Here is an 18,384-nt window from a genome sequence, read left to right as displayed (position 1 = left end):
CTGAAACGGGGCACAGGACAGTGCTAGGCTGCATTCACCAAGCTCTACCGCCTGAATGGATCCTCCCCTGTTAAGGTCTCCCTCATCTAAACCCACCCTGTCCTTCCTGCCCTCCTGCTCCCCACCCTCTCCCACCTCATCTTCCTCTTGTTCTCCTATTTCCACCCTTCCATCTCTCTTTGGTTGAAGAAAAATCACCATACCTCCTTGGGGAACACCCAAACCAAGGAGCACAGAATGAGACCCACACAACATCGCTCGGCTTTATTGGCTGCTTGACTGCAGGCCACCAAGTGCCCCCTCAACACTGGGAGGCCACAGGGACATTTTGGTAAAAAGTGCCCCCAATTCTTTGTGGTCCACTCAGCGAGGGTTCCATGTGGCATTGTCTTCCATGCCCGGGGTAACTTAAGGGGAAATTTCCAATGTCTGGAGCCCTCAATGTCCTGCCAGGGAACAAGGACGATGTCCTCAAACTCAGCTGGGACAAGCTTCTGCTGGCAGCTCGGGCCCTTGTGACCACGGAAAACCCAGCTCATGTCCCACTAGGGTACCTGGTGAAGAAAAATCAAAGAAAACCCAGCTGATGCCAGCCAGTGTCATCTCAGCCAGGAAGACTGGCTGTCCCGAAGTGGTCCAGCTACTGCCACTTGAGCCACTCCGACTGCTGGCCTCTTCCCTCAACAAATGCAAGCAGCTTTCCGGGAGATGAGACTTTGGTTGGCTCCTGACCCCATGGCTGTCCACCAGCCCCTCACAGAGGCATCTGACGTTTAGTGGCCAATGATGGCTCTGTGAAAGACTCTCCTCTGCACTCTGTGGACATTACCATCCCTAGTAACAACGAGTTGTCTCACTCTCTTGGTCTTAGGCGGTGGATGCTGGCCTGAGAAGGTCTGCAAATGTGAGGCACCATTTCCCAGAACACCCTGGGGAGGTCGGAAGATTAGGAAGTGAGCTCAGCCTACCCAGGTGACTGGTCTGCAGCTCCCACCGGCTCCCTTCACTGGAATGGTCTTAAACTGTTTATAGGCTGGTTAGAAATCACATGGATAGAACATGTGAGTTTTTTAAATAAAGATATTATTTATTAAAAAGAAGATAAACATTTAATGAGAAACCAAAAGCTTTTATGCTGAAAGACACAGTTTAGAAAATAAAATAAAATAAAACAAAGAAAAAAAGATAAAACATCTGGGTGTGTGAAGATACAAGAAGGACCAGGTGCTTTTCTGGGGCCAATAGAAACCTTCCTGGCTCTCCCAAAGGCGTCAAATGAAGTCTCTGAACAACAGGAAAAGCATGACAGCCTCACCTTCAAGATAAGGACCAAGTGGGGCCCTGGCACTCAGCTCACAATCCCCAAGTAATCATCTATCAGAGAGCTGATCACAAAAATGTCATTCTTGTTCACGCGAGTGCCCACGATCTTCAGCCAAATGTCAACTACCTGCTGAATCACCATGTCCTCATCCAGAGTCTTGTAACATGGAGAATTGGAATTAGGATCAAACTCCATCTCTGACAGTATGGAATGTCGCGAGCTGAAGCCAGATATGGGTTCAATTTCAGTGAAGAATCCAAACTTGTTAACCTGGGTGACATTGACATCCACAACCTCCTTTTTAAAGGACCGGAAAACAAGGCCTTGTACTTGACTGGAGACAGGACAAAGCCTCTGCATGGCTGGATCACACCAACACCAATGTCGTCCAAGGGAGTGATGTCGACCACAAAACCATACTTGCCCATGCAGGTGGCCTCCACTTCAGTGAAAAGCTTCTGCTTCACGGTGTTGGGCAGGTTGGGTCCGAAGTAGTTTGGGTGCAGCAGGATGTTGTGTTCCAAGGAGATGTGCTAGAACATCTTCGCAAAGGTCCAAGCAAGGCCTTGGGTCTGTCTGAAATCACGTGGACGTGAGTTTCTAAAAAAACAATTGCTCAAGACTTAAGAATCTTGGCATTTGAACCCGGGGACAAGTGTCCCCCACAAGCTACAACTTATTTGGGGGACAGAAAGTGTCCCCAAAAGTGCATGCCAAAACTGGGGCAAAAATATTTCCTAAAGTGAATTTTATCTGGGGGACAGTAATGTCCCCCTATGGTGGCTCCCTAATCAGGGGAGAACAGTGTCCCCACAAGTTGCACATTATATTGGGGGACAGAAAATATTTCCCAAAGGGCATGCCAAACCAGAGCCAGAAATATTTCCCAAATTAAACTTTATCGGGGGACAATAATGTCCCCCTATGGTGGCTTCCTAATCAGGGGACAACAGTGTCTCCTCAAGCTGCACATTATATTGGTGACAGAAAGTGTCCCCCAAAGTGCATGCCAAACAAGAGGCAGATATATTTCCTAAAGTGAACTTTATCTGGGAGACAGTAGTGTTCCCCTACGGTGGTTTCCTAATCAGGGGACAACAATGTCCCCTCAAGCTGCACATTATATCAGGGGACAGAAAGTGTCCCCCAAAGCAAACAGGAAAACAGAGGCAGAAATATGTTAACTGAGCTTTATATGGGGGACATTAATGCCCCCCTATTTTGGCTTCCTAATCAGGGGACAACAGTGCCCCCCCAAAAGCTGCACATTATATCGGGGGACAGAAAGTGTCCCCATAGAAAACAGGAAATCAGGAGCAGAAGTACCTTAACTGAGCTTTATCTGGGGGCCAGTAGTGTCCCATATTGGTGGCAATTGAATTGGGGGAAAACCATGTTCCCATAGATTATAGCTTATATCGGGTGGCAGAAAGTGTCCCCCAAAGGGCACATAAACCAGGGACAGCAATATCTATGAAACTGAGTTTTATCTGGGGGATAGTAATGTCCAATGGTGGCTTCCTAATCAGAGGACAACTGTTTCCCCAAAAAAGCACCTTGTATTGAGGGACAGAAAGTGTCCCCCAAACCAGACACAGAACCATGGGGCTGAAAACTCTTTCCAAGGGAGTATTTATCTGGGGGACAATATGTCCCACACAGGTGGCATCTAAATTGGGGGGACAACAGTGTCCCTAAAAGGCAGCACCTTAAATTGGGGAACAGAAAGTGTCCCCCAAACTGGTCACTGACAAGGGGAAATATCTCCTTAACTGAGCATATTAAGTAGGGGACAATAATGCTCCCAATTGCTGACCTCGAATTGGGGGACAACAGTGTCCCGCTAAGGCAGCACTATAAATCGGGGGACAGAAAGTTTTCCCCAAACTGGGCAATGACATAGGGTGCAGAAATACAGCCTCAACTGAGCATATTATCTAGGGGACAATAATGTCCCCCAATGTGGCATCTGGATAGGGGACAACAAAAATGTCCCCCTATTTTAGCATTTTAGACTCCACATTTCCATTTGCAGCTCCATGTTAGGATGATGGAAAATGCCCATGGAGTAGCAGGGTGTGGGCTGTGCTGGAGGTGGGCCAGGCATTCCCCCTCAGATTTTACTTCAGATGTGTCCAGAATTCTGGTCCAGGGAAGAGGCGCCATTGACAAATGCAGGCCTGCCTACATGAGGTCCAGTCCTTTCTCTGGCACCACATGGAGTCACTGAAAAGCACACCAAATGAGAAATCTAGCAGACCTCTCTCCAGGCCCTGAGGCTCAGTGAAACACTTCGAAGGGTGCATGAAGGGACTCAATTCTTCAAGGAAACCCTGTGGAGAGGGTCTCTCTCATTGCAGAATCAGACACTTTGCGGGCAAACATGCCAATCTCTTGCCTCCAAAACCTGGCCACACTCAACACTTAACTGTAAAAGCTCCCAAAGCCAAATAAAAGTCAGAACTGCCGCAGCACACATTGCGTGTTCCTGGGAGACACCATGGCAGCAGATTCACTGCTACAGTTTGCTCTATGACTGAGTACCAACACTCTCTGCAATGACTGGAGCTCATTTAGCAATGAATCCCAATCATTGGAGGCAGAAGAGAGAGGAAGGGGAAGATATTCTCTGACATTCTCTGTCCTATTTCCTCCCTTGTTCAAATAAATGGCAATAGATCTGAACCAGGCTATGTGCGTGTGTGAACAGGGCACAAAGCTCTTTTGCCAGCACAAAAGTCTGCTTCTGGATTGTGGGGAATTTGTCTTAGAGGCCTCTCCATGTCCAACATATAACCTGCACCCCCAGATGAGGCCTGACAGCAGGACCCAGAAAAGTTCCCCCTATTGATTAACAGTCTCACCAACTGCTGAGTGTCACAGTAGGGAGAGTCAGGCGATAGCAGCCCTGAACTTTTCCTCCTAGTCAGGCACTTCCACTGTCTCTCCTTTCCCCTGTTCTTTTGTGGCCCCTCTGTAGGGCCCACCAGGACAATCCATACCTGCCTGCTGTCCTGACTGTCTGTTGCCGACCCTCTTGTGTCTAAATGAGGACCTGCATATTTATATAAAATTATTTATATTATATATTTTATTATTTATATTAATGTATTATATTATTTATTATTATAATATATTACATATTTATATTTTGTGGATAAATATATATTTATATGTAGATCCTCTTCTATATATATATAGGATCTACCCTAACCACAGCACTAGGCCACATAAATGAGGCCCCTCAATTTCCACTGAGCACCCCAAACAACCCAAACCAGCAGGCACACTTGTTTGCCATCGTTCCAAAATGCCTTTGATTCTCAGCCAAGTGCCTGCAACAAAGAAGAGAGTCAGAGATCAAGAAAGGCAGCTGCATAGCAGAGGCTGTGCACAGAGCTGGAAGGACAGGGATGAATGAGGCTGGGCACACTCCCTATTCATGTGTGGGTGGGGAAGTCCTGGGAAAGGTTCTGGAAGGAGAGAAAGAGAGAGGCTATGGGGCCAGGACACTCTCCTCCCTTACATACTGGCCTCTCAGTACCAGCAGGTCCTGCATGCCTCCAGCCCTGCTCTGCTTCATCTGCCAGCACTCTTCTCCCTTTGTGCCCTTCTACCCAGGCCTAGGTCGACGATGCTTGGGTGCCATTTGGAAGGACAGAGTCAGGGGCAAGAAGATACTGTTTGACTTAGGAGGGACTCAGCTAGGAGGAAGGTTGGAGATGGTGGGACCACCCGAGACCTCTCAGACTGCAGGAAAGCTGGGCTCCTCACCAGGCAGCCTGCACAGGTGGGCTGGGCCTTGTGGGTCGGCAGCTGGCCACCAGTGGTCACAGGCTGTATGACTGAGGCGGGGCCCTCTGCTTGTCAGGGAACCTCTGGTGACTAGGTGAGGCTCTGTCCTTCCTGCTGGTGAAGAGAAGGCATCAGTGCTAGGCCAGGGGCTAGTGGCCTTCCAAGCCCAGCCATGAAATGTAGTAAGCAATTTAGCTTACATAGTAGACTGTTACCAGGCATAACAACTGCCTCTTTATGCTCATGATCAAGTTGTTCAAGACTTGCTGCAGCAATTGCAAGCTCTTCTACAAAAATACATTTAGCCAATATTTATAATTCACATAAGAGCCCACTCTAGACTCCCATGTCCTATGGCTTTTGGGAATAAAATTGCTGATTGTTTGGTCACACAATATTTAAGTCACCTGCAGCCCTTCATACAAATGCCTGTCATTTGCATGTCAACTATCATATTCCATGGAAGCAAGCCAGACAATTACTTGATACATGTACCATTTGTGCACATTTGTAGCTGGGGCCAACCCCCAAAGATTACAAACTAATTAATTGAGGTAAATGGATATTACACATGCTGACTCTGCCCCCAAAAAAACCTATCTTCATGTGATGGTAGATACATATTCTCATTTTATATGCAGTGTTCCAATGAATTCATAATGAGCTAAAAAATTGCACCTTCATGCTTCAGTGCTTTTTTTGTTATGGGTTTTCCCCAAAACATAAAGAAAGACAATGGCCCAGCCTACAGCAAGAAAATTTTTCAATAATTTTGTAAGTAGTGGCAAATCAAACATGTCACTGTCATCTCATATAATCCATAAGGTCGAGCTGTAGTTGAAAGAGCTCACAGAACTCTAAAAAAATTAAATTAAATTATGAGGCTGGAGAGATAGCAGGGAGATAAGGTGTTTGTCTTGCATGCAGAAGGTCAGTGGTTCGAATCCTGGCATCCCATATGGTCCCCTGAGCCTGCCAGGAAGGATTCCTGAGCATAGAGCCAGGAGGAACCTTTGAACACTGCCTGGAGTGACCCAAAAACCAAAAAAAAAATTTTCAGTTATTAAAGTATAGGAAAAAAGGCATGCCACCCACAAATATTTTGTTCTTATTATTTTCACTAAACTTCTTTAATTTACCTCCAAGGAAAATCTTATACACCTGCAGAAAAACACATTAATGAAGATGTTCAGGTTTTAGAAATAATTGATTCACCTATTTGGGTAAAAATGGGTAATGAATGGATTGCTGGTAATCTCATAATTTGAAAGAAAGGATATGCTGTGTTGCTACAAATGGCAACCCTGCCAAGAAACTTTGGGTCGCACTATGCATTGTCAGAAGCAGTATTCACACAAATAAAAATCTCAGACACAAATGCATGATAAGAGTGTAAACCTTCCCTCAGAAACACCACGAATTATCCCCCCAAAATGTGCCTTCAACAGTTAACAGAAATAATAAGCTGACACCACATTATGAGGCAGAGACTTTGGTAGTGGGAATGACTAGTTCCAGAATCTCGATGCTCAGGGAACTGGCCCAGCTCTCACTGGATATCACAACTTAGGAAACACTTGTTACAGGAATTCAGTGCTACATGCTTGGATAATATTACCAGTTTGATGGATTCCTTTTACCAGAACTATTATAAGAAGGACATCAGGTCAAATCTGTTGGGTCATAAGTGGCAGAACATTTTGGTAAGATAATAAAATTCTGGTGGCAGTACAGCACAGGTAAATCAACCCAAAAAATTTTAAGAGGGCCGGAGAGATAGTACAGCGGCATTTTCTTGCAAGCAGCTGATCCAGGAACTAAGGTGGTTGGTTCGAATCCCAGAGACCCATATGGTTTCCCTGTGCCTGCCAGGAGCTCTTTTGGAGCAGATAGCGGGGAGTAACCCCTGAGTACAACTGGGTGTGGCACAAAAAACAAAACAAACAAACAAACAAAAAAAAAACAAAGAAAAAAAAGAAGAAGAATTTAAGATGCCAGCAGCTTGTTTTCCTGAGTCTAGCTCTATGGTAGTATACAATTATTTCCTTCCCCCAAAAAATCCATTTTCAGGCCACTGCAAATACATTTCTTCCAAAACCTGTCTCTCTCCTCCTGGTTTCTTGAGAAACCTGTTTTTTGCTTACCCAAAAGCACCTCCACCTCATCTTTTCCCCCAGCTCTCTAGCAGGCTTTTTCTCACCTACATTGGGTAGTTATTTGATATGTAGATTCTAGGGCCCTGTCTCATTGTACTGTTTCTCTGGAAGATCTCCTACTTTTTTTTCCCTGAAGACACCTTGCATACCAGAGTTTGTGCTTAAAATGTCATTGGCTGAATAGTAAAAATTTGTCTTTCGTCTCATGGACGTGGGTCCCCATACAATGCATTTTGTGTGGTCTTATTTATTTCATATTTCATAATTTGTCCACCTCGTGCTCTAGCTTTCTCCCCGTAAAGGTTCTTGGGCCCTACGAAGGTTTTGCTTAGGGACGCAGCATGTCTGCAGCAGGGGACCATATGGGATGCCTGGGTCCATCCTGGGTAGGCTGTGCTATTGCTCTGGCCCCACCCGTGCTTGCTTTCGTGTTTGTTTTGGGGCCATACCAGGCAGGGATCTTGGCAGGCTTGTGGGACTATATGGGATGCTGGGAATTGAACCTGGGTTAGCAGAGTACTAGGCAAGTCCGGTTCATCCATTCCCTTCAATTCTTATATTTTAGGTGTTTTTTTTTTTGTTTGTTTTTTGTTTTTAAGATTTGCTGGGGGGACACACCCAGCGATACTCTGGTTCCTCCTGGCTCTGCGCACAGAAATTATTTTCGAAGGGCCAGAGAGATAGCATGGATGAAGGGCATTTGCCTTGCTTGCAGAAGAACGGTGGTTTGAATGCCGGCATCCCATAGGGTCCCCCAAGCCCGACAGAGGTGATTTCTGAGTATAGAGCAAGGAGGAACCCCTGAATTCTGCTGGGTGTCGGCCAAAACCAAAAAAATTGCTCCTGGCAGGCTTGGGGGACGCTATGGGATGCCAGGGATTAAACCTGGATCCATTCTGGATCAATTGCGTGCAAAGCAAATGCTCCACCACCGTGCTATCCTCTGTCCCCCTTCCCTTCAATTCTTCAACTGGGGTGGAGCTACTAGGGGTACAGCATGGGCCACACTGGCAAATACAAGCTTCAGGGAAACACACATTCTACCAGGGGGATGAGAAAAAACGAGGGAGGGAGAAAAATGGAGCAGGAGAGTTAAAATGGGCTGAGTGCGAAGTGAGGCCATAAAATGGCTTCAAAGCCTTAACAATTGGCCTCACATGAAGGAATAACTTACCATGGCACCTGCACCACAGGTAATGCACATACTTAGCAAACAGCTGGGGCTGGGTCAGTACTCCCTGAGTCCTGAGTCCTGGGTCCAGAGCACAGAGCCAGGAGAAAGTCCTGAACATGTCGAGGCTCAACAGCCTCCCCTCAAAGCGCTAACTAATTCCACCCTTGCCCCCACCTATGAGGTAAGTGCTATTCTCATCAGGCCCATTTGCAAGCAAAGAAACTGGCACAGGGCATTCAAGCATCTCCCCAGCCCACTGGCATCACTGTTCAGGGATATGGGGGCATTTGCTTTTCACAAAGCTGACCCGGGTTTGGTCTCTGGCATCCCACATGGTCACCTCGCCTGCCAGGATTAATTTCTGAGTACAGGGCTAGGAGAAACCCCGTGTGTGCTGTTAGGTGTGGCCTGAAAATCAAAAATATATATATAAATAAATAATATATTTTACAATGTAAAATAATAAGGAATAAATAATAAAATAAATAAAGAGGCACCTCAAAAATAGGATGGAATAAGTGACATTTTGGCCATAAAGACAGGGCAGTGGGGAAAGTGCTTGACCCAGGTTTGCTCCCCAGCATCACATTTGGTTTTTGGGTTTATTGTTTGTTTTGTTTCATTTTGTTTTTGGGTCACACCTGGTAGTGCTCAGGGGTTCCTCCTGGCTTTGAACTCAGAAATCGCTCCTGGCAGGCTCAGGGGACCATATGGGATATCAGGGATTGAATCTGGGTCCATCAAATGCCCTACTGCTATGCTATTGTTCCAGCCCCTGAGGAAGGTGGTTTAATGCAGTTCTGAAATATGTAGTGGCCTCTCCTTTCCTTCCTTCACTCCAATTTAGTCCAGGAGAATGAGGTTTTCCCAGGGCTCCCTGCTGGATTGAACTCCAGCTGGGCCACCTGCCTGACAGTGACTGGGGGCACGTGGGGGGACATGCAGGGCACCTCTCATTCCTAGTCATCACTGAGCCCTCTTGGAGTCCCTAATGGGGCATTCCATTTCTGGGAGAGCCGAGCATGCCCACAGGGACCCCCAGACTGGAAGGAGAGGGAGGCTTCCCCATAGGGTCACAGACCTGGAACCAAGAGATCTGACCTTCAAGAGAAATCTTAGGGAGGTGCAAAGAGCTCTGGCTCCTAAGATAGGCCTGATTGAGAACCAGGTTCTAATCTTGGGAGGTTTTGAGTAAGTGGTTTCGCCCGTCCAATGTTTCAGCTGAAATGTGGAAATAAGACCTCACAGCGACACACTGAAAATAAACTATAACCCACCTAAGGATAGCTATCTTTTCCTTTTCTTTCTCTCTCTTTTTTCTAAATGTAAAGGTATTTGTTTGTTTGTTGGTTGGTTGGTTGGGTTTTGTAATTTTTTGAGAGTCACACCCAGCAGTGCTCAGGGTTTATTCCTGACTTTGCACTCAGAAATCGCTCCTGGCATGCTTGGAGGGACCATATGAGATGCTGGTTTTCAAACCTATGTCCATCTTGGGTTAGTCTTGGCCAAGGCAAATGCCCAACTGCTGTGCTATTGCTCCAGCTCTTTTTTTTCTCTTTATTTTAGTCTCTGGGCCAAATCCAGTAGCACTCAGGAGTTACTCCTTGCTCTGCTCAGACATTACTCCAGGTAGGCTCAGGGGACCATATGGGATGCTGAGGACAGAACCTGAATCAGCTATGTGGCTAAGACAAGCACCTTACCCACTGTGTAAGCACTCTGGCCCCCTATGTATCTTTTTTTGGGTCTTGTTAAGGGCCACTCCGACAGTGCTCAGGGCTTACTCCTGGCTCTGTGCTTGGAGATCCCTCCTGGCAGGGCTCAGAGGATGATAATACAATGCCAGATCAAACCCGAGTCAGCGGCATGGGAGGCAAAGTGACCCACTCGCTGTTCTATTTCTCTCTCAGCCTGTGGTGCCCATTTTACAAGTAACGAAACTACAACCCGAGTGACCCAGTTGCAAAGTCCAAGGCCAGGGGTGCAAGTCACCTCCCAGTCTCATGCTTTACCCGTCAACCCGCTCCCCAATCCCGCCACTCACAGCCCCCAAAACTGCCCTTTCTGACTCTCCATGTTCTCAAGCACCTGCTCTGCTTCCTGGGCCTCAGTTTCCCCAACTTCCACGACAGGATCTTAGGCACCCGTGAGAAGGTGCCAGAATCATGCCTCAACTAGTGTTGGGTCGGGTTGGCCTCACTGGCCCAACCATGGCTGCGGTGACACTCGCTGTGGGTGACTGACAGCTGTGGGGCGAAGCTGGCCCCTGGGCCCCCAAGGGAAGCTGAGGCAGCCATCCCAGATGTCTATTCCTGTCTTGGAAGCAGCCGCTATTTTGAGGCCCTCCAAGCCTGAGCAGTGGGGAGACCCAGCGCAGCCTGGGAGTGAGCAGGGGGCCACACCAAGTGACCTTGGAGCCCTGTTTCGGCAGGAGGTTGTGCTCTGGCCACCCCACATGGAGAGCATGAGACTCTGGTGGGCTTCCTGCACGAGGCAGAGTTGGGTGGGCCTTGCCCTGGGGCAGAGGACGGGAGGTGCCACGTCAGGGCCTGACGCTACAGAAAGGCCTCCACTCTGGGCATAAAACCGAAGCCCAGAGCTGTTTTGAGCTCCTGGCTTGCCATCAAACAGGTTTGACCTGGGGTCACCACAGGCATGAAATGGGGTCCTTTCACCCTGGCGACTAAGCCCTGGTACTGCCAGTAATAAGACGGGCAGGTGTGTGTAATACAACCAGCAGAGGGGGGCGGCTGGGTGTGTCTGTCTGTCCTCAGATGTTGCCTCCTTCTGCGAGCATGTATGTGTGAGCCCCTGTAACCCTAACTTGTGGGCCTCAATCAAAATCGCAGGGCTACGGGCCAGAGAGATATGACAATGGTCAAGGCCCTTGCCTTACATGTGGCTGACTTGGGTTCGATTCCTGGCATCCCATATGCTCCTCTGAGCACAGAGCCAGGAGTTAACCCTGAACACCACCAGCTACAGCCGCCAAGCAAGTATCCTAGCTGCTGTGCTTCTTCCTCCTCCCCTATGCAAGTTACTTTTTTTTTTTTTTTGGCTTTTAGGTCACACATGGCAGCACTCAGCAGTTACTCATGGCTCTGCTAAGAAATCGCTCCTGGCAGGCTCGGGGAACCATATGGGATGCTGGGAAATGAACCCGTATTGGTCTAAGGTTGGCCACATGCAAGGCAAATTCCCTACCACTGTGCTATCTCTCCAACTCCTTCAAGTTACTTTTGATCCTCGATTTCCTTCTCTGTAGAGTGGGGTTCATAAAAAAAAAGTGCCTCCGTTAGTACAGTGTGGTTATGAATCATGCTATGTTACATTCTAGAACAAGGGCCGGAGCGACAGCACAGCTGTAGGGCGTCTGACTTGTACGCAGACAACCTAGGTTTGATTCCTGACATCCCATATGGTCCCTTGAGCCGGCCAGGGGTGATTTCTGTTCACAGAGCCAGAAATGACCCCTGAGTGCCTCCGGGTGTAAGCCCACCCCCCAAAAAATAAGAAAATACTACTAAAAATGTTCTAGAACATTCAGGCACACAGTCAGCCAACAGACATATAGCAATGACCCTTTGCCAGCAGCAGCAGCACTTTTCAGGCTCCCAAGCCACTTTCAAATTCCCCTGCCCTTTGGCACCAGTGTGGAATGTCTGTGGGATCCGCTTCCTGGCTGAGTCCTACTGGGTCAGACCATCGTGCCCTTAATATTTCAGTTAACTTTTGGAAGCACGAACCCTCCCAGCTAACAGAGGGGAGAGAAATGGGGGGGGGGGGAACACGAGGAAGCTAGGATAAGAGTGGCAAGAGCCGGGCTGGGGACTGTCTCTGAGGTCAGGGTGAGGGGGCCGGCAGGGACCACATTTGCTGAACAATCTGTTCGATTCAGCAGCTCCAAGGGCCCTGGGCCAAGCAGATGGAGGGTTTCATTGGATCCAGCTGTCCCAGCAAGGCTTAGCTGAGCATTGGTTGATTGGATTATTGCAGCAGATCCCCCACCCCCAGAAGCAATGATTCCCCTTTGCCGCCCTCCACCACGGGGGCCTTTGCGTGCTAACAGCATCTCAGTGGGCCAGAGCGGTAGGACACGGGTAGAGTATCTTGCACACAGCTGACCCCAGAAGAACCGGGGTTCTATCCCTGGCATTCCCTGGCCTGAGGGCCACAGAGTGTAGCCCAAAACCTAAAAAATAAATAAAAAATAAAAATGAAGGATGGTGGGGCTGGAGAGAAAGCACAGTGGTAAGGCATTTGCCTTGCACACAGCCAACCAAGAGGGACTTGGATTTGATTCCCAGCATTCCATAGGGTCCCCTGAGCCTCCAAGGAGCAATTTCTGAGCACAGAGCCAGGAGGAATCCTTGAGTGCTGCTGGGTGTGGCCCCCACACCAAAATTTAATTTAATTTAATTTAAAAATAAATTAAGGGCCAGAGAGATAGCATGGAGGTAGGGCATTTGCCTTGCATGCAGAAGGACTGCGGTTCGAATTCAGGCATCCCATATGGTCCCCCGAGCCTTCCAGGAGCGACTTCTGAGCATAGAGCCAGGAGGAACCCTGGAGTGCTGCTGGGTATGACCCAAAGACAAAACAAACAAGCAAAGAAGAACACAAGTCTGTCTGGGGTTTGCATGGATCAGGATTCCGCTGTTGGGGTGAGTTTGCACTCCCACCCTACCTCACCTGGAAAGGGGGATGGGAGAGATGAGGGACCCCAGCCAGGAGGGACCCAGTGTGATCCCCTAGCTCCAGTGCTCCAGGCCACCAAGTCACCACCTTCCTTCAGCCCCTCTGTGGGCAGGGGGGGCCCGAGTGTCTGCCAGCAGCCTCCAGCTAATTAGGAGACATGTAATTAGTGCCTGCCAGAGCCCATGATGGCTGGGGCTCATCCCCGCGGGGAGAGGGAGCTGCATCCCAAGTCTGGCTGGGGCCTTGTCTGGGGCGACACAGCTGGGTGGTAAACTTGTCTCTCAGGGCTGCACTTGCATTTATGCATTTGGTCCCATTTTCTGGCCAAGTCCCTTCCCCATCTAGAGGATGAGGAGGACTGTTGCATGAAATAATTAACGATGGGGCTGGATGGCGGTGGATTTCTCTCCATGCCATTCCAGTCCACGTGGCTCTGCAACCTTTATGCAGTCGGCGAGTCCCAGGCCCAGGTGAAATCACTCACTCACAGTCAGGCGTCAGGAAGCAACTTTATTCAAGCCCTAGCCACCACATGTGTGTGGCCTATTCATAACCTTTCAAGCACAGCAATATTTTGCTAGCCCTGCATCTTATTTCCTGTTAGCCATCTTCCCTTTGGGCTCCATGCTGGTCAAAGACCAGAACACAGAAACCCAGAAGCCAGAGCGAACAGCAGCGCAGAAAGGGCAAAGAGCCAAAAGGGCCGAATTCCCTTGGTCCAACCCTTATCTCACATTTCCCAGACCCCTCCCAAGAATGGGAGGGGCTCGCAGGTAAAGTTACACCTACTATCCGGCTCCCAAGACCCCTCCCAGAAATGGGTGGGTCTTAGGGTCTCAAATAGGCACACCCACAGAGGTCTAGCCACCTGCAGGGGTCAGAACTGAGGACTCGAGCCCAAGGCTGGAGATGTGATGAGAAGGCGTTGGGACCTATCTGTGAGCACACAGACAATGTCCAGGGGACATCAGCGGTGTAGACACGAGTAGTGCGGACCTCGGGGGTCAGAGAGGTGGCTTTGGATTCAAATTCGGCTGTGGGTGGGGAGTGTGGCTTTTGTCCCTCAAAGTGCACGACATCCCTGGAAAAGATGGAGAGAGCTGAAGGCTGAAGGTTGGGCGGTTCAGGCGTTTTGTTTTAGGGACCCTAGTGGAGAAGGGATGCTCCGAGGTCAAGGCTGACTTTTGCCAGCTCACCACGTGCCTCCGACGTCCTCTGCTTGGCCAAAGGAGGTCGCTGGCCAGGCAGGTTTTTGCTTAAAAGCCTCAGTTTTGGGGGCATTCCAAGGACCTCCCGGGCAACTCTCCTCCATCCTTCATCCACCATCCTTCATTCTTCTTTTTTAATGTATTTAAAGAAAATGCATCACATAGTTGACATAACTGATCATAATACACTTGTTTTAGGAAGACAAAGATATATTTCGTTTCTGGGTCACACCAGGCAGCACTCAAGGGCAACTCCTGGCTCTATGCTCAGAAATTGCCTTGGCAGGCTCGAAGGACCATATGGGATGCCAGGATTCAAACCACTGTCCTTCTGCGTGCAAGGCAAACACCTTACCTCCATGGCATTTCTCCGGCCCACAAGTATATTTTTGAAAATTATTGAATCACAAATTAACTTATTAAAGCACTAGCAAAATGTTTAGTAAGCTCTTCTTTTTTATTAAATGATAAGAGTTTAAAAAACACTGTAATAATGTTGTGAGAGTGGCAATTGTTGTTTGCATAGGCCCAGCAAAATATGGAGAAAACCGAAAGAAATAAAAAGCAAAAAACCTTGGCTTAAATACAAGGAGACCTTACTCCTGAAATTTTCCGGCATTAGACCAGACTCTGGGCTCCAGGCATACTAGGTTGTCCAACCCCTGAGTCACTCTGTGGTCCTGGTGAAATTTTTTTTTGCACATTATCTGTTGTTGGTGCCTGGTTCCTATAGCTAAAGATTCTGGTTTCTGGGGCCGGAGAGATAGTTTGGAGGTAGGGCGTTTGCTTTGCATGCAGAAGAATGGCTGTTCAAATCCCAGCATCCCTTTGGGTCCCCCGTGCCTGCCAGGTGCAATTTCTGAGCATAGAGCCAAGAGGAAGCCCTGAGCGCTGCCTGGTGTGACCCACAAACCAAAAAAAAAAAAAAAAAAAGGAAGGAAGGAAGGAAGGAAAAAGAAAGAAAGAAAGAAAGAAGGAAGGAAGGAAAAAGAAAGAACGGGGACGGAAGGAAGGAAGGAAGGAAGGAAGGAAGGAAGGAAGGAAGGAAGGAAGGAAGGAAGAAAGGAAAGAAAGAAAGAAAGAAAGAAAGAAAGAAAGAAAGAAAGAAAGAAAGAAAGAAAGAAAGAAAGAAAGAAAGAAAGAAAGAAAGAAAGAAAGAAAGAAAGAAAGAAAGAAAGAAAGAAAGAAAGAAAGAAAGAAAGAAAGAAAGAAAGAAAGAAAGAAAGAAAAAAAAGATTCTGGTTTCTGTGCATCTCCTTCATCAAGTCAGGATGCTGTGGAGCATCTTCTAGTTTCACCTCACCACTAGATGCAGAGAGACCTGCCCTGCAAGCAGGTTGTTGCTGAGTCGTCTGTGTGTTAAGAGAACCTCTTTAGAGTAAGTCAATGCCAGGGCAATGTGGTTCTTTACACTTTAATTTGGCTCTTCCGGAGGTCGCTCCAGGAGTCAGGACTCAGCTCCTAGCCTCTGTCAGTGTGTGGCTCTCAAAATAAATTTCAATCGTGGTTTTGGCGTGATTTGGCTCAGTTGAAAAAAAAAGTTGCCGACCACTCTCCTAGAAGATCCTTCTCTATACTAACTGCACACACCACTCTTTGTGAGCTTCCTACCCTGGAATGGACTGCCTGACCCTTAGTTCTATTGTCTCTAGATATTGTTACCGTACTGTCTTTTATTTTTCTTATATCCCACAAATGAGTGAGATTATTTTATGTCCATTCCTTTCTCTCTGGCTAATTTCACTCAGCATAATAGTACATGTTCTTTCATGTACAAGCAAATTTTATGACTTCATTTTTTCCTAAAGGATGCATAATTTTCCATTGTGTATATATGTACAGTTTCCTTAACAACTCATTTGTTGCAGGTTATCTGGGTTATTTCCAGACTCTGGTTATTATAGTGTTGTGATGAATATAGGAGATTAAAGATCATTTTTGTATTTTGCTTTTGTGTTTTTGGGGTATATCCCTAGGGTTGATATTGCTGGATCATAGAAGCTCAGTTTCTAGGTTTTGAGGAATATTCATATTATTTTTCCAAAAAGGCTGGACTAGTCTCCATTCCCACCAGTCCTTTTTCACCTTGCATCCATGCCAACACAGTTTTGTGTGTGTGTGTGTGTGTGTGAAAGAGAGAGAGAGAGAGAGAGAGAGAGAGAGAGAGAGAGAGAGAGATGTGTGCTAGTATATGTGAACCTAATACATTTAACTTATTCAGAATTTGTGGCATATATTGTTTTTTGTTTGTTTGTTTTGGGGCCACATTCAGCAGCAGTAACCAGGGGTTAGTCCTGACTCTGCACTCAGAAATTACTCAAGGCAGTCTCAGGGGACTGACTGTATGAGATACTGGGGATAAAACTTGAGTTGGCTTCATGCAAGGCAAATGCCCTACCCATAGTGCTATTGCTTCAGCTCCTGTGACATATTTTTAACTTCTGTATAATTTCTCACTGTCCATATGATAAAACAAATAGAATAAACAAACCCTATGTTGTTTCTAAAAATCAAAAAATATATAATGGTCTCCCTTTCCTGTGTCCTTTTAAGGTTGACTCAGTGCTTTAAGAGGCTAACACAGAAGGGTAAAATAAGTCTCCATTAAACCTAGAGAGGAGATTGTAAAACTACTCTCTGGATCCTGTTTGGAGTTACAGCCGAATTAAAAAAATATATATATATTGTATATATATATATATATATACAATATATATAATGGAACTGATGAAATATTTAAATAAATTTAACTTTAAATTAATTAAATTTAAATTAATTAATTAATTAAACTTTAAATATTGGTTCTAAAATGTCTAAATTTTTTATTTTATGCCATGAATCAGTTATTAAAAATGACTACAAAAAGGTTATTCAAATTGCAAAAATAAGGAAGTTTGTGCTCAGAAAACATGAGCACACAACACCATGAGCATACAGTAACATGACTGATCAAAATAGTTTTAATTTATTACAATTAATAATTTGATTTTGATGAGTTAAAAGTTTAGTGTATCATTTACAAGTAAGATGTTTGCTCGCATTAGTTATCTCTAATCAGTAACTATGAATTTTTGATCCAACTTTGGTTTGTACCAGAGTTTCCCTTTCATTATACCATTGGAAACTGTAATAATAATGTTTAAAAAATATTTATTCAAGATGACCTCAGAGTGTAGATCATAACAAAATGATACAGATTGACCAACACTTTAAAGTTAAAAAAATTATCACAATTCTATTTATTTTTCAGTTTGTCATAGATCTTCAGCTTTTCATGGATTTGGAACCTTGATATAAAATTTCAGGCAATATTTCCACTAAAAGATATTCTCCCATCTACTCTAGTCTATCTTAAGAGTGTATTAATGTGTATTATCTTAGAAGTGTATTTCAGCACTAATAATACAGCAGTGATAGGCAGATGATAAAATGTTCTCACTTATATTCTCTATTCAATTGAAAAGTTTTAAATGTATATTGAATTTTAGGAAACAGACAAGGTCATTTCCTCCTGAATTGGAAATCATGGATCAAAGCAGGGGGTTCTTGGCAGCATGGTCCCTGCTTTTCTTGCAGAGACCCAAATGATACTTGGAAAGCAGGTATTCAAGGGGCCCTACATGATTATAACAATCACAATATAAAATTATGGAAATAGTGATCTAAACTAAGATAATTGCTGAAGCTCTTACATGTGGAAGAGTAGGAGACTTGTAATAAACATGACCAAAAACTGATAGTTTGAACCCAATGCTTTTTAAACCTCTAGCTACTAGCATCTTTCTCATTTTTGGTCCCAAAGTGCTTGCTTGATACTATCTGATACTTTCTTGATACTTGATGCTATATTGATACTACCTTGATACTATTTGATATCTTTCTAGATTCAAACAATATTCCTAGGTATCCAGAATTTAAAGTGTCATAACAGGTACTTTGTGTATGATCAGTGTGGTGTGCTGGATGTTGTAAATCACCCTGGATTTGGGAATGAATATTCTCATGTTCAGACTGCAATGTTCCTAAATG

At 46.0% G+C, this 18,384-nt stretch overlaps 1 non-coding gene and 1 pseudogene across 1 annotated transcript; one reads left to right on the top strand and one right to left on the bottom strand.

Moving 5' to 3' along the window:
* Positions 1–1,348: 1,348 nt before the first annotated feature.
* On the bottom strand, positions 1,349–1,866 carry LOC126027926 (DNA-directed RNA polymerase II subunit RPB7-like; annotated as a pseudogene).
* Positions 1,867–16,895: 15,029 nt separating this feature from the next.
* Positions 16,896–17,017, top strand: LOC126028835 (small nucleolar RNA SNORA26). Its single transcript, XR_007502534.1, has one exon. It is a non-coding gene; the product is annotated as a small nucleolar RNA SNORA26 (small nucleolar RNA).
* The last annotated feature ends 1,367 nt before the right edge of the window (positions 17,018–18,384 follow it).

Source organism: Suncus etruscus, chromosome 14 (assembly GCF_024139225.1).
Source record: "Suncus etruscus isolate mSunEtr1 chromosome 14, mSunEtr1.pri.cur, whole genome shotgun sequence".
NCBI classification, from domain to species: domain Eukaryota; kingdom Metazoa; phylum Chordata; class Mammalia; order Eulipotyphla; family Soricidae; genus Suncus; species Suncus etruscus.
Note: the sequence above shows the minus strand (reverse complement) of the source record. Positions and strands in the feature narration are given on the sequence as shown.